General features: G+C 45.1%; 3 non-coding genes across 3 annotated transcripts; all 3 read left to right on the forward strand.

The window, feature by feature from the left end:
* The first annotated feature begins 2,062 nt into the window (after window positions 1-2,062).
* Window positions 2,063-2,134, forward strand: trnag-ucc (transfer RNA glycine (anticodon UCC)). Its single transcript has one exon. It is a non-coding gene; the product is annotated as a tRNA-Gly (tRNA).
* An 8,853-nt stretch (window positions 2,135-10,987) lies between these two features.
* trnak-cuu (transfer RNA lysine (anticodon CUU)) lies at window positions 10,988-11,060 on the forward strand. Its single transcript has one exon. It is a non-coding gene; the product is annotated as a tRNA-Lys (tRNA).
* A 78-nt stretch (window positions 11,061-11,138) lies between these two features.
* trnal-cag (transfer RNA leucine (anticodon CAG)) lies at window positions 11,139-11,221 on the forward strand. Its single transcript has one exon. It is a non-coding gene; the product is annotated as a tRNA-Leu (tRNA).
* The last annotated feature ends 1,727 nt before the right edge of the window (window positions 11,222-12,948 follow it).

The following is a 12,948-nucleotide window of genomic DNA, read 5'->3' on the forward strand; positions in this document are numbered from 1 at the left end:
GCTGATCTATCTTCCCCTTAAATGCCCCGATGTTATTTGCCTCAGCTACTCCTCGTAGTTGCAAGTTCCACATTCTAACCACTCTCTGGGTAAAGCAATTTCTCCTGAATTCCCTATTTAATTTATTAGCGACAATTTTATGTTTATTACCTGAAGTTTTGGACTCCCCACAAGTGGAAACATTTTCTCTACATCTATCCTAACAAACCCTATCATTATCTTAAAAACCTCGATCAGATCAACCCTCAGTCTTCTCTTTTCTAGAGAAACGAGACCCAGTCTGTTCAGTCTTTCCTGATAAGAATATCCTCTCATTTCTGGTATCATTCTTGTGAATCCTGTTTGCACCTTCTCCAATGCCCCTATGTCTATAATATGGAGACGAGCCCTGTTCGCAGTCTTCCAAGTATGGTCTAAACAAGGTTCTATACAAGTTTAACATAACTTCTTTGCTTTTCATCTCTATCCCTCTAGTAATGAATCCTAGTGTTTGATTTGTCTTTTTATGACCTGATTAACCTGGGTCGCTACTTTTAGTAATTTGTGTATCTGTACCACTAGATCCCTTTGCTGCTATATCCCGTTTAGACTCTTATTATCCAAGCAGTGTGTGACCTCCTGATTCTTCATTCTGCAAGTTTATTAATGTCCTCTTGCGTTTTGATGCATTCTTCCTTTGTATTAACTAAATCCCCCAATTGGGTGTCGTCCACAAATTTTGGAATTGTACTTCCGATTCCCGAATCCAAATCGTTAATGTAAATTGTGAAGAACAGTTGTCCCAGCAACTGGAATTCCACTTCCCACCTTTTTGCCAGTCTGAGTCGCAACCCTGAAACTCTATTCTCGCCTGTCAATTTTGTAGCCAACTTCCTATCCATTCTGCCACCTGACCTGACTCCACTTGCTCTGAACTTAGCCATGAGTCTGCAATGTGGTACATTATAGAAGGCCTTCTGAAAATCCAAATATATCACATCTACTGCATTAAACTTGTCTACATTTTCTGTTCCTTCTTCAAAGATTTCAATAAGGTTGGTCCTGTCCTTTGGGTTATCAGATTAAGCCTTGGCCGGTTTACTTGCTCTTGGAGCTCACAATGCTGGTTTTCTTCGGCAGCATCACGGCCTGGATATCAGACAACACCCAGAGCGATGGTCACCCGTCCCGGCAGCTTGTTGAGCTCCTCGTCGTTACGGATGGCCAGCTGCAGGTGTCTGGGGATGATGCGGGTCTTCTTGTTTGTCCCGGGCCGCGTTGCCGGGCAGCTCGAGGATTTCAGCCGTCAGATACTCGATGCACAGCAGCCAGTTAGACCGGGTCTCCGGCACCCACACGTTCAGCATAGTTCCCCTTTCGCAGGAGCCTGTGAACACGGGTAACAGGGAACTGCAGTCCGCCCCGGGATGAGCGAGACTGGGCCTTGGCCCGAGCTTTACCGCCGGTTTTTCCTCTTCCAGACATTTAACACAATCTCACAAACACTTTCACAAAGAATGAAGAAATCCTCCCGCACTCGCCCTTCTTATACCTTCTGGAGGAGTACAGTGGGGGCACTTGTGATGAGTCTCTCTCAGAGTGTTTACACTGCCCGCTCACCCTCACTGATATTCTATCTTTGAACTGCTGTAATATTGACCATTAGTAATATTGCTGCTCCTCCTCCTTTCCCTATTTCCCTGTCCTTTTTAAAGTTCTTATGGACTTGAATATTAAGCTGCCAATCCTGCCCAATTGTTCGTCAGGTCTCTGTAATGATTTAATGGAATTATTTAACTTTACTCAATCGCTGATATGAGCTGTGGTAAAATGTATTGCCAGCTGGTCAAGTATTGCCGGTATCGACAATCTCTTCAGTCCGATTTCAGTTGAAGAATTACTGGCTGGTGTGGAATTTCCATTGATTGGGGGTTGGCTCAATCTCCTGGGCGGAAACAGGAACTGCAACAGAGCGAGAAACGATCCGTCAGAAACCAGTTCAAATGAAGAACAAAATCCAACAGCCTGCAGTGTCGGATCAGGATCTGATGTTTGGCAACTATTTTATTGTTGATTATTTTTAGCGATGGCGGTATAGTGGTGATCATAGCTGCCTTCCAAGGAGTTGACCCGGGTTCGATTCCCGGCCATCGCAGTTAAGTGTTTTTATTAGTTTATTTCCATCAGAAACTGTTAAGTTTACAATCGAATTTGATGCAGTTCAGTTGGATATTGTTTCCAAAACATAGTGCAATTATAGTAAAATATTTTCAACCTTCATTTCTTTTCCCGAAAGAAGCAAAAGAGGAATAACATGCTGGAAATACTGATTTACCAAGGGTCGAATGAGAGTGAGGAAGGGAAATGAAATGTTAGCCTTTATTGTAAGCGTGTTGGAATATGAGAGTAAGAAGGTCTTGCTGCAATTGTAGTATGAGGAAATATTGTGTAAAATTGGCCAATTTTCGGTGGAGTTTAGAAGAATGAGAGGTGATCGCATTGAAATGTATGAAATTCTTAGACGGCTTGACAGGGTCGATGCTGAGAGTCTGATTCCCCTGGCTGGAGATTCAAGAACTCGAGCTCATGGTCTCAAGATAAGGGGTCGGCCATTTCGGACCGACATGAGGAAACATTTCTTCACTCAAAGGATTATGAATCTTTGGAATTCTCTACACCCCAGAGGGCTGTGGATGCTCTGTCGTTGAGTTATATTCAAAGCTGAGATCGATAGATTTTTGGACTCGAGGGGAATCAAGGGATATGTGGATCTGGCGGGAAAGTGGAGATGAGATCGAAGATCAGCCATGATCTTATTGAATGGCGGAGCAGGCTCGATAGGCCATATGGCCTATTCTGCTGCTATTTCTTATGTTCTTATGTTGAGAGTTTATTTCCAAGTGTGCTGACGACAATAATTTATGATGTGGAGATGCCGGTGATGGACTGGGGTTGACAAATGTAAGGAATCTTACAACACCAGGTTATAGTCCAACTGTTTTATTTGAAAATCACAAGCTTTCGGAGGCTTTCTCCTTCGTCAGGTGAGTATGGGATTCCATGGAAGGTGACTGCATTTATCGTCAGAGAACACAACCTGGTGATTACAGATAATCTTTCCAACTGCCCGTTGTCAAGGCAATCAACGTGTTCGGACAGATAGATGTAACCGACAGGACCACCGAATATACAAACGGCCAGAACAAAAGACAGAGAGAGAGAGAGAGAGAGAAACTTCCGAAAGGAAGAGAAAGACAGAGAATGACCCGTTGTATTAATAACAGAGAACTTATTTTCGCTGGTGGGGTTACGTGCAGCGTGACATGAACCCAAGATCCCGGTTGAGGCCATACTCATGGGTGCGGAACTTGGTTATCAATTTGTGCTCGACGATTTTGCGTTGCTGCATTTCTCGAAGGCTGCTTGGAGGCGAGTGTAAAGCGACCATTGTGAAGGGCAAGGTTGGGCTAATAACTGGGGAATTAGCTCAAATAGTAGAGCGCTTGCTTAACATGCGAGAAATAGCGGGATCGATGCCTGTATTTTCCCTCACTTCTTTATCTTGGGGTTTTGCAGCGAAACAAAAATGGTGTCAGTTTTCAGCAAATCCATGACCCACGGAAAGCCAAAGCTTCGATAAAGAGAACTCAAGGGGCGATAAATCATTTGGTGTGCTGCAGTCAGCAAAAGTTTTTGATTTTTGTGTTAAGCAAAGATGGAAAGATGAAGTGAGACATGGAAAAAGCTTCACAGGTCCTGATATCTTTTCTGTGGTTTGAACTCAGCATTTCCAAAGATAATAAAACTGATGAATTCCCTGCTGTGTGAGGAGCGCACGAACGGCGGAGACTGCCAGGCAGCACTGACAAGTTGGTCAGTTTACAAGCTATCTAAATTCATAAAGTCATGGACAGTTTGCAAAAACAATCCAGTCAGGTTGGAGTTGACCAGACAATCTTCTGATTTGTCATCAGACACGATATCCGCTGCTCCAATGGCCTTGGTTGTGCAGAGAAAGTAGCAGCTCACACTGCCACAGCGCTGCGGCATGTGCAGGAACCGAGTCAGTCTCGGTCATGCACACGTGACTCCACGAGTCCGGGAGTGTCAAAAGGCGCACAGTGAACATTTACCAAAGAGAGCAATCTTTGTTGCTTGCCTTCGATCGTTCAGCTGGTACAGCGGAGGACTGCAAAACAATTAACAGATAAAAGTCATCCTTAGGTTTCTGGTTGGAACAAGCGAACGTGCTTTTGGAGTAAGCAGAAATTAGCTCAATGCCGTTTTCTTTACTTTACAGACAGCCAAAAGCTTAACATGTTGGCGCTGAGGCACAGGAGACCTCCTTTCCTGTCTGAAACCAAAAGCTTTTTGTGTCTGTCCGAAAACGGCTGTTTTGCTCGAGCGCTCGCTGAGCATGTGAAAAGTAGCGAGATCGATGCCCGCATTCTCCACTCACTTTTTTACCTTGGGCAATTGTCCCGAAACAAAAATGGTGTCAGTTTTCAGCAAATCCAGAACCCACGTCAATCCTCAGCTTTGATAAATAGAGATCAAAGAGCAGCAAATCTTTTGGTGTGCTGCAGTAAGCAAAAGTTTTTGATTCTGGTATTTAGCAAAGATGGAAAGATGAAGTGAGACATGGAAAAAAGCTTCACAGGTCCTGGTATCTTTTCTGTGGATTGAACTCAGGATTTACAAAGTTAATAAAACTAATGCACTCCCTGCTGTGTGAAAAGCGCACGAACGGTGGAGACTGCCAGGCAGCACTGCCAATTAGGTTAGTTTGCAAGCTATCTAAAGTCATAAATAATGGGCAGTTGGCAAAAACAATCCAGTCCGGTCGGAGTTGTCCAGACAATCTTCTGATTTGTCATTAGACACGATATCCACTGCTCCACTGGCCGAGGGTGTGCAGAGAAAGTAGCAGCTCACACTGCCACAGCGCTGCGGCATGAGCAGGAAATGAGTCAGTCTCGGTCATGCACACGTGACTCCACGAGTCCGGGAGTGTCAAAAGGCGCACAGTGAACATTTACCAAAGAGAGCAATCTTGGCTGCTTCCCTTCGATCGTTCAGCTGGTACAGCGGAGGACAGCAATACAATTAACAGATAAAAGTCATCCTTAGCTTTCTGGTTGGAACTAGCGAACGTGCTTTTGGAGTAAGCAGAAATTAGCTCAATGCCGTTTTCTTTACTTTACAGACAGCCAAAAGCTTAACATGTTGGCGCTGAGGCACAGGAGACCTCCTTTCCTTTCTGAAACCTGAAAGCTTTTTGTGTCTGCCAGAAAACGGTTGTTTTGCTCGAGCACTTGCTTCTGCTCACCAGCAGGGAGTGCCTTTGAGTAACAACGCGTCAAACCGCGCTCACTTTCAGGCAAATAAGCCTTCCATCAGTCAGACAGACAGACAGACAGACAGAGCTCTCGCTGTTTCCTCAAGCTCGGGCTGCTGTTCTTTTCCGATGACCTTGTCTGCCTTCCGCAGGCTCGGGCTCTTCTCAGCATCATTCACGATGACTGTGCCTTCCCGTTCTGCTGTTACTCAATTGCGAACACTCGTTACCGCGGATTGGAGCAAAGTATTGAATGCATTCAGGGAGTTGGCACTTCGCGGCGCTGCCTGGAGACGAATGTTAAGCGATTATTGTGAACGGCAAATTCACTGCCTCAACTGGGGAATTAGCTCAAATGGTAGAGTGCTCGCTTAGCATGCGAGAAGTAGCGGGATCGATGCCCGCATTCTCCACTCACTTTTTTACCTTGGGCAATTGTCCCGAAACAAAAAGGGTGTCAGTTTTCAGCAAATCCATTACCCACGTGAATCCTAATCTTCGATAAAGAGAGGTCAAGGGGTAATAAATCTTTTGGTGTGCTGTAGCAAGCAATAGTTTTTGATTTTCGTGTTTCGCAAAGATGGAAAGATGAAGTGAGACATAAAAAAAGCTTCATGGGTCCTGGTCTCTTTCTTGCGGATTGAACTCAGGATTTACAAAGTGAATAAACCTAATGCATTTCCTGCTGTGTTAAAAGCGCACGAACGGTGGAGACTGCCAGGCAGCACTTCCAATTAGATCAGTTTGCAAGCTATCAAAAGTCATAAGGTAATGGACAGTTCGCAAAAACAATGCAGTCAGGTTGGAGTTGACCAGACAATCTTCTGATTTGTCATTAGACACGGTATCCACTGCTGCATTCGCCTCGGGTGTGCAGAGAAAGTAGCAGCTCACACTGCCACAACGATGCGCCATGAGCAGGAACCGAGTCAGTCTCCGTCATGCACATGTGACTCCACGAGTCCTGGAGTGTCAAAAGGCGCACAGTGAACATTTACCAAAGAGAGCAATCTTTGCTGCTTCCCTTCGATCGTTCAGCTGGTACAGCGGAGGACTGTAATAGTATTAACAGATAAAAGTCATCCTTAGCTTTCTGGTTGGAACGAGCGAACGTGCTTTTGGAGTAAGCAGAAATTAGCTCAAGGCCGTTTTCTTTATTTTACAGACAGCCGACAGCTTCACATGTTGGCGCTGAGGCACAGGAGACGTCCTTTCCTTTCTGAAACCAAAAGCTTTTTGTGTCTGCCCGAAAACGGCTGTTTTGCTCGAGCACTTGCCTCTGCTGATCAGCAGGGCGTACCTTTGAGTAACAACGCGTCAAACCGCGCTCACTTTCAGGCAAATAAGCCTTCCATTCTTCAGTCAGACAGAGCTCTCACATTTTCCTCAAACTCGGGCGGCTGTTCTTTTCCGATGACCTCGTATGCCTTCCGCAGGCTCGGGCTCTTCTCGGCATCATTCACGGTTACTGTGCCTTCCCGTTCTGCTGTTGCTCACTTGCGAATACTCGATACCGCGTATTGGAGCAAAGCATTGAAAAAATTCATGGAGGTTGCAATTCGTGGCGCTGCTTGGAGGCGAGTGTAAAGCGACTATTGTGAAGGGCAAATAGATCCGCCAAACAGGGGAATTAGCTCAAATGGTAGAGCGCTCGCTCAGCATGCGAGAAGTAGCGGGATCGATGCCCGCATTCTCCACTCACTTTTTTACCTTGGGGAATTGTCCCGAAACGAAAATGGTGTCAGTTCTCAGCAAATCCAGAAGCCACGTCAATCCTCAGCTTCGATAAAGAGAGGTCAAGGAGCAGCAAATCTTTTGGTGTGCTGCAGCGAGCAAAAGTTTTTGATTTTGGTGTTTAGCAAAGATGGAAAGATGAAGTGAGACATGGAAAAAAGCTTCACAGGTCCTGATATCTTTTCTATGGATTGAACTCAGGATTTACAAAGTTAATAAAACTAATGCACTCCCTGCTGTATGAAAAGCGCATGAACGGTGGAGACTGCCAGGCAGCATTATCAATAAGGTAAGTTTGCAAGCTATCTATAGTCATAAAGCAATGGACAGTTGGCAAAAACAATCCAGTCAGGTAGGAGTTGTCCAGACAATCTTCTGATTTGTCATTAGACACGATATCCACTGCTCCACTGGTCTCGGGTGTGCAGAGAAAGTAGCAGCTTGCACTGCCACAGCGCTGCGGTCTGAGCAGGAAATGAGTCAGTCTCGGTCATGCACACGTGACTCCACGAGTCCGGGAGTGTCAAAAGGCGCACAGTGAATATTGACCAAAGAGAGCAATCTTGGCTGCTTCCATTCGATCGTTCAGCTAGTACAGCGGAGGACTGCAATACAATTAACAGAGAAAAGTCATCCTTAGGTTTCTGGTTGGAACTAGCAAACGTGCTTTTGGAGTGAGCAGAAATTAGCTCATGGCCGTTTTCTTTACTTTACAGACAACCAAAAGCTTAACATGTTGGCGCTGAGGCACAGGAGACCTCCTTTCCTTTCTTCAACCTGAAAGTTTTTTGTGTCTGCCCGAAAACGGCTGTTTTGCTCGAGCACTTGCCTCTGCTCACCAGCAGGGCGTACCTTTGAATAACAACACGTCAAACCGCACTCATTTTCAGGCAAATAAGCCTTCCATCAGTCAGTCAGACCGACAGACAGACAGAGCTCTCGTTGTTTCCTCAAGCTCGGGCTGCTGTTCTTTTCCGATGACCTCGTCTGCGTTCCGCAGGCTCGGGCTCTTCTCGGCATCATTCACGATTACTGTGCCTTCCCGTTCTGCTGTTGCTCAATTGCGAACAATCGAGACCGCGGATTGGAGCATTGAATGCATTCAGGGAGGGGGCAATTCGTGGCACTGCCTGGAGACGAATGTTAAGCGATTATTGTGAAGGGCAAAGTCACCACCGCAACTGGGGAATTAGCTCAAATGGTAGAGTGCTCGCTTAGCATGCGAGAAGTACTGGGATCGATGTCCGCTTTTTCCACTCACTTTTTTTACCTTGGGGAATTGTCCCGAAACAAAAATGGTTCCAGTTTTCAGCAAATCCATAACCCACGTGAATCCTGAGCTTCGATAAATAGAGGTCAAGGGGCAGTAAATCTTTTGGTGTGCTGCAGTCAGCAAAAGTTTTTGATTTTGGTGTTTCGCAAAGATGGAAAGATAAAGTGAGACATGGAAAAAAGCTTCACGGGTCCTGGTATCTTTTCTTTGGATGGAACTCAGGTTTTGCAAAGTGAATAAAACTAATGCATTTCCTGCTCTGTGAAGAGTGCACGAACGGTGGAGACTTCCAGGCAGCACTTCCAATTAGGGCAATTTGCAAGCTATTAAAAGTCATAAAGTAATGGACAGTTTGCAAAAACAATCCAGTCAGGTTGGAGTTGACCAGACAATCTTCTGATTTGTCACTGCTGCATTCGCCTCTCGGGTGTGCAGAGAAAGTAACAGCTCACACTCCCACAACGATGCGCTATGAGCAGGAACCGAGTCAGTCTCGGTCATGCACATGTGACTCCACGAGTCCGGGAGTGTCAAAAGGCGCACAATGAACATTTACCAAAGAGAGCAATCTTTGCTGCTTCCCTTTGATCGATCAGCTGGTACAGCGGAGGACTGTAATACAATTAACGGATAAAAGTCATCCTTAGGATTCTGGTTGGAACCAGCGAACGTGCTTTTGGAGTCAGCAGAAATTAGCTCAAAGCCGTTTTCTTTACTTTACAGACAGCCTACAGCTTAACATGTTGGCGCTGAGGCACAGGAGACCTCCGTTCCTTTCTTCAACCTGAAAGCTTTGTGTGTCTGCCCGGAAACGTCTGTTTTGCTCGAGCACTTGCCTCTGCTCACCAGCAGGGCAAGTGCACCTTTGAGTAACAACACGTCAAACCGCACTGACTTTATCACGAACAGAAGACAAACACACGTCTTCGTTCAAAAACCACCCTGCAGGTGGACACGGAGTGAGATAAACACAGGGCAGAGATGCAGACAGTATCCGTAAACATCGGGAAGTAGACAAGAGAAATAGATTGAGCGCTTTGTTATCAGAAAAATGTCTGAACCTCCACGGTCAATGAAAGGGCTTTTGTTGGTCGGTTTCCCATTGAACCGGATAATTCGGGAGAACTTGGTGGATGTTTGGTTTGGTTCCCTTGACCCCACCAGCGGAAAAGGTTTATCGATCCCACCCGACAACTCGTTTTAAAAGCCACTCTGTCCAAAGCAAATGTATCCTTCCAGATTAAAAGGGAATAAAACTTGAAAAGAGCGTCACTGTGGATCAGTTTTCTCTCACTAAAAGTAAACTGTTTAATGAAGTAAAAGATGCACTTTCCAAAGAATCAGGGAACAGCCACTGTCTCCCTTTTTGGCAGGAGAAGAAAATCGATGTGGATGTTTATGGAGACCAAGTTCCAACATAATGTTCTACCCGGAATCGAACTGGGGACTTTTTGTTTACAAAGCAAACGTGATAACCGCTACACTACAGAAATGGATAATATTTCACTAAACAATGGGCAACTGAATGGTGTCCTCTCTCTGCTCGCAGTTGGAATGTGTTGTTTCAAGTGCAGCAAGAGATACAGACAGTGGCTGTTCCCCCTTTGCTTTAAAAACTCTCAGGGTGGTGGGTTTGAGCCCACGTTGGGCGAGTACCGTTTTAAACTTTTGTGCTGCTTCCACCGGTGAGCCCCAGCTCTGACACTTCCCCCACCCGCCTCTGTCTCACCGCGCACGATGGGGCCGCGCCCGGGCTGAATCTCTCCAATTAGGTTTCCGCCCCTGTCGCAGCATGAAATGGTCCTTATCAAAGTCACAAATGATACCCTATGTGACTACCACCATGATAAACTATCCCTCCTCATCCTTCTCAAATACAATATCTCACCGAGCTGTTATGCTGTTAGACTAGTTTCCTCTCTCTGCTCTTATTTGGAATATGTTGCTTTTCCGTCTGACAACACTTGGTATCATCGTATTATGTTAGTCCACAAGAGGAGATCATTCGGCCCGTCGTGCCTGTGCCGGGTCAAACGCACATTTTCGTTCAAAATTCGTTCAGGAATAGATTGAGTGCTTTGTTATCAGAAAATTGCCTGAACCCCGACAGTCTACAGCTTTCCACCTCGATATCAACCACACGGCCTATTTTTGTGTCACCCGCAAATTTCTTCATCATGCCCCCTACGTTTAAGTCTAAATCGTTAATGTATACCACAAAAAGCAAAGGACCAAGTACCGAGCCCTCAGGCACCCCACTGGAAACAGCCTTCCAGCCGCAAAAACACCCATCGACCATTACCCTTTGCTTCTTGCCACTGAGCTAATTTTGGATCCAACAAGCCACATTCCCTTGGATCCCATGGGCCTTTAATTTTTCGATCAATCTGCCATTTGGGAATTTTTCAAAAGCCTTGCTAAAATCCATGTCGACGACATCAATTGCGCTACCCTCATCGATCCTCCTTGTCACCTCCTCGAAAAATTCAATCAGGTTAGTCAGACACGACCTCCCCTGAACAAATCCATGCTGACTGTCCTTGATGAGTCCGTGCCTTTCGAAGTGACAGTTTATCCGAGCCCTCAGAAATTATTCCAATAATTTGAAATGGAGTCTTTCTCCTGGTTGCTGCAATAACAGACAAGGCGATTAAAGTAACCATGCCCGGCTAGCTCAATCGGTAGAGCATGAGATTCTTAATCTCAGGGTCGTGGGTTCGAGCCCCACTTTGGGCGAGTGCGATTTTCAAATTTTATGCTCAGTTCACTGACCAACAGTGCAGAAATAATGCAGAATGGAATATGCATTCGGTAGTCAGGATGGCCGAGCGGTCTAAGGCGCTGCGTTCAGGTCGCAGTCTCTTCTGGAGGCGTGGGTTCGAATCCCACTTCTGACATTGCTTACTTTTACTAAGACGTGAAAATATTTTATTGGTGGATTGGGCTGCAGCTGATTTTTCGACCAAGTTGAGTTGCTCCTCCCACAAAAGCAACTGGCTTTGTGATGGAAATGTGACTTGAGAAGTTTCAAACGGTGAAATGTTTGACATATTAATGACCTGGACAAAGAAATAGAACAGCAGTGGGAAACATTTAAAACGGTGATCAATAGAGTCCAGGAGAAATATATCCCACTGAAAAGCAAGAACAAACTAGCCAGAAATGACACACCAGGGATGAATAAAGAAATAAGGGTAAAATTGAAACTGAAGAAAAAGGCACACACTGGACAATAAAAGAGAGAGGGGAATGTGAAAAGACTGGGAAAGAAGTCTAAAGAACTATTGGAAAGGCAAAAAGGAATATAAAAAAAAGCAAAGTATTCGAGACACAACAACAGCCAAAGAAAATTTAGGACAGGAATCGGGTCACTTTGCGAGACACACGACAAACTCACAGGCAATGACAGCGAAATGGCAGAAATATTAAATAATCACTTTGCTTCAGTATTTACCAGGGAGACTGGTATTGTGGGCATGGCAGTAGAAGAAGAGATCAAAAAATATGTAAAGACATTTAAGATGGAAAGCGGGGAGATAATTGATAAACTAATCAAACTCAGAGAGGAAATTTCCTGTTAGGAGCCTAACCAGAGTTTCAAACCGCTCAGCCACGCTAATTTCCGTATTACTGTTCAGGAGCTCATTTCACAGGGACACGATTACTGCGCTCCATTTAGGGAGGCTCAGTGAAAGGCGGAAATTGATCTATTAATCGAATCATAGAATAAGACAGCGCTATTCGGATACCATTCGGCCCATCGTGCCTGTGCCTGCTCTCTGAACGAGCTGTCCAGTTAGTACCACTCGCCTGCTGTTTCTCCATTGCCCTGAAAATGTTTCCATCCAAGCGTTTATCCAATTCCCTTTTGAAAACTGTGAGTTAAGAAAAACAATATTGAAAGGGGTGATGGGGTCTCTGCACCGTCGATGTAGAGTGTGTGATGATTGAAGTTATCAAGATGGTTGCTTTACACATGGTATGTTGTGCAATCATCCTGAAATATCTTCAACATCCAATACAAATTGAATTGCAAACCTGACGGACAAACACTGGAAAACAAGTCACGAGTGAACGCAAATCATCTGGGACCCGTTTTCAGCCTCACGGCACTTTAAATAAAGTGAAATAACTTTGCATTGAAAATATTTGGAACTTGCATCTGTGCCTTTATCTGTTCCATTTGTAAAAGTTGCTGGTGTCTGATGATGTACACGCCTCTGCTCCCTCCATTGAACAAGAAAGGAGGTGTTTGACGATGACGGGACCTGTTGCTTATGAGCTCATCCTTTACATTGAGTGGGTTCGCGTTTTTTAAACGGCGTCAGCTTTAGCCCAGCGGTGAACTTCACAACAAACAAGTTCGACACCGTCTCACCGCGGGCATTGACTGACATGTTTATTGTTATTTCTTTCAGACCAAAATGAATAGTGACCGTGATTTTAAATTTGCACTAAGTGATTTTTAGATAGTCGCCTTTAAATGTTTCAAAGGCGACTCCTAATTTATGATAGTCCGGCCATTTCACCAGCCGTGTTGAAAACAAAACATGTCTCTGCTTTTCGCGTCTTTTTTCGAAAGGCAAAACATATATTTCCCCTGGCCTCTGAAGGATGGACAAGT

The sequence above is a fragment of the Heptranchias perlo genome, unplaced genomic scaffold (genome assembly GCF_035084215.1).
Source record: "Heptranchias perlo isolate sHepPer1 unplaced genomic scaffold, sHepPer1.hap1 HAP1_SCAFFOLD_47, whole genome shotgun sequence".
Taxonomy (NCBI): Eukaryota; Metazoa; Chordata; class Chondrichthyes; order Hexanchiformes; family Hexanchidae; genus Heptranchias; species Heptranchias perlo.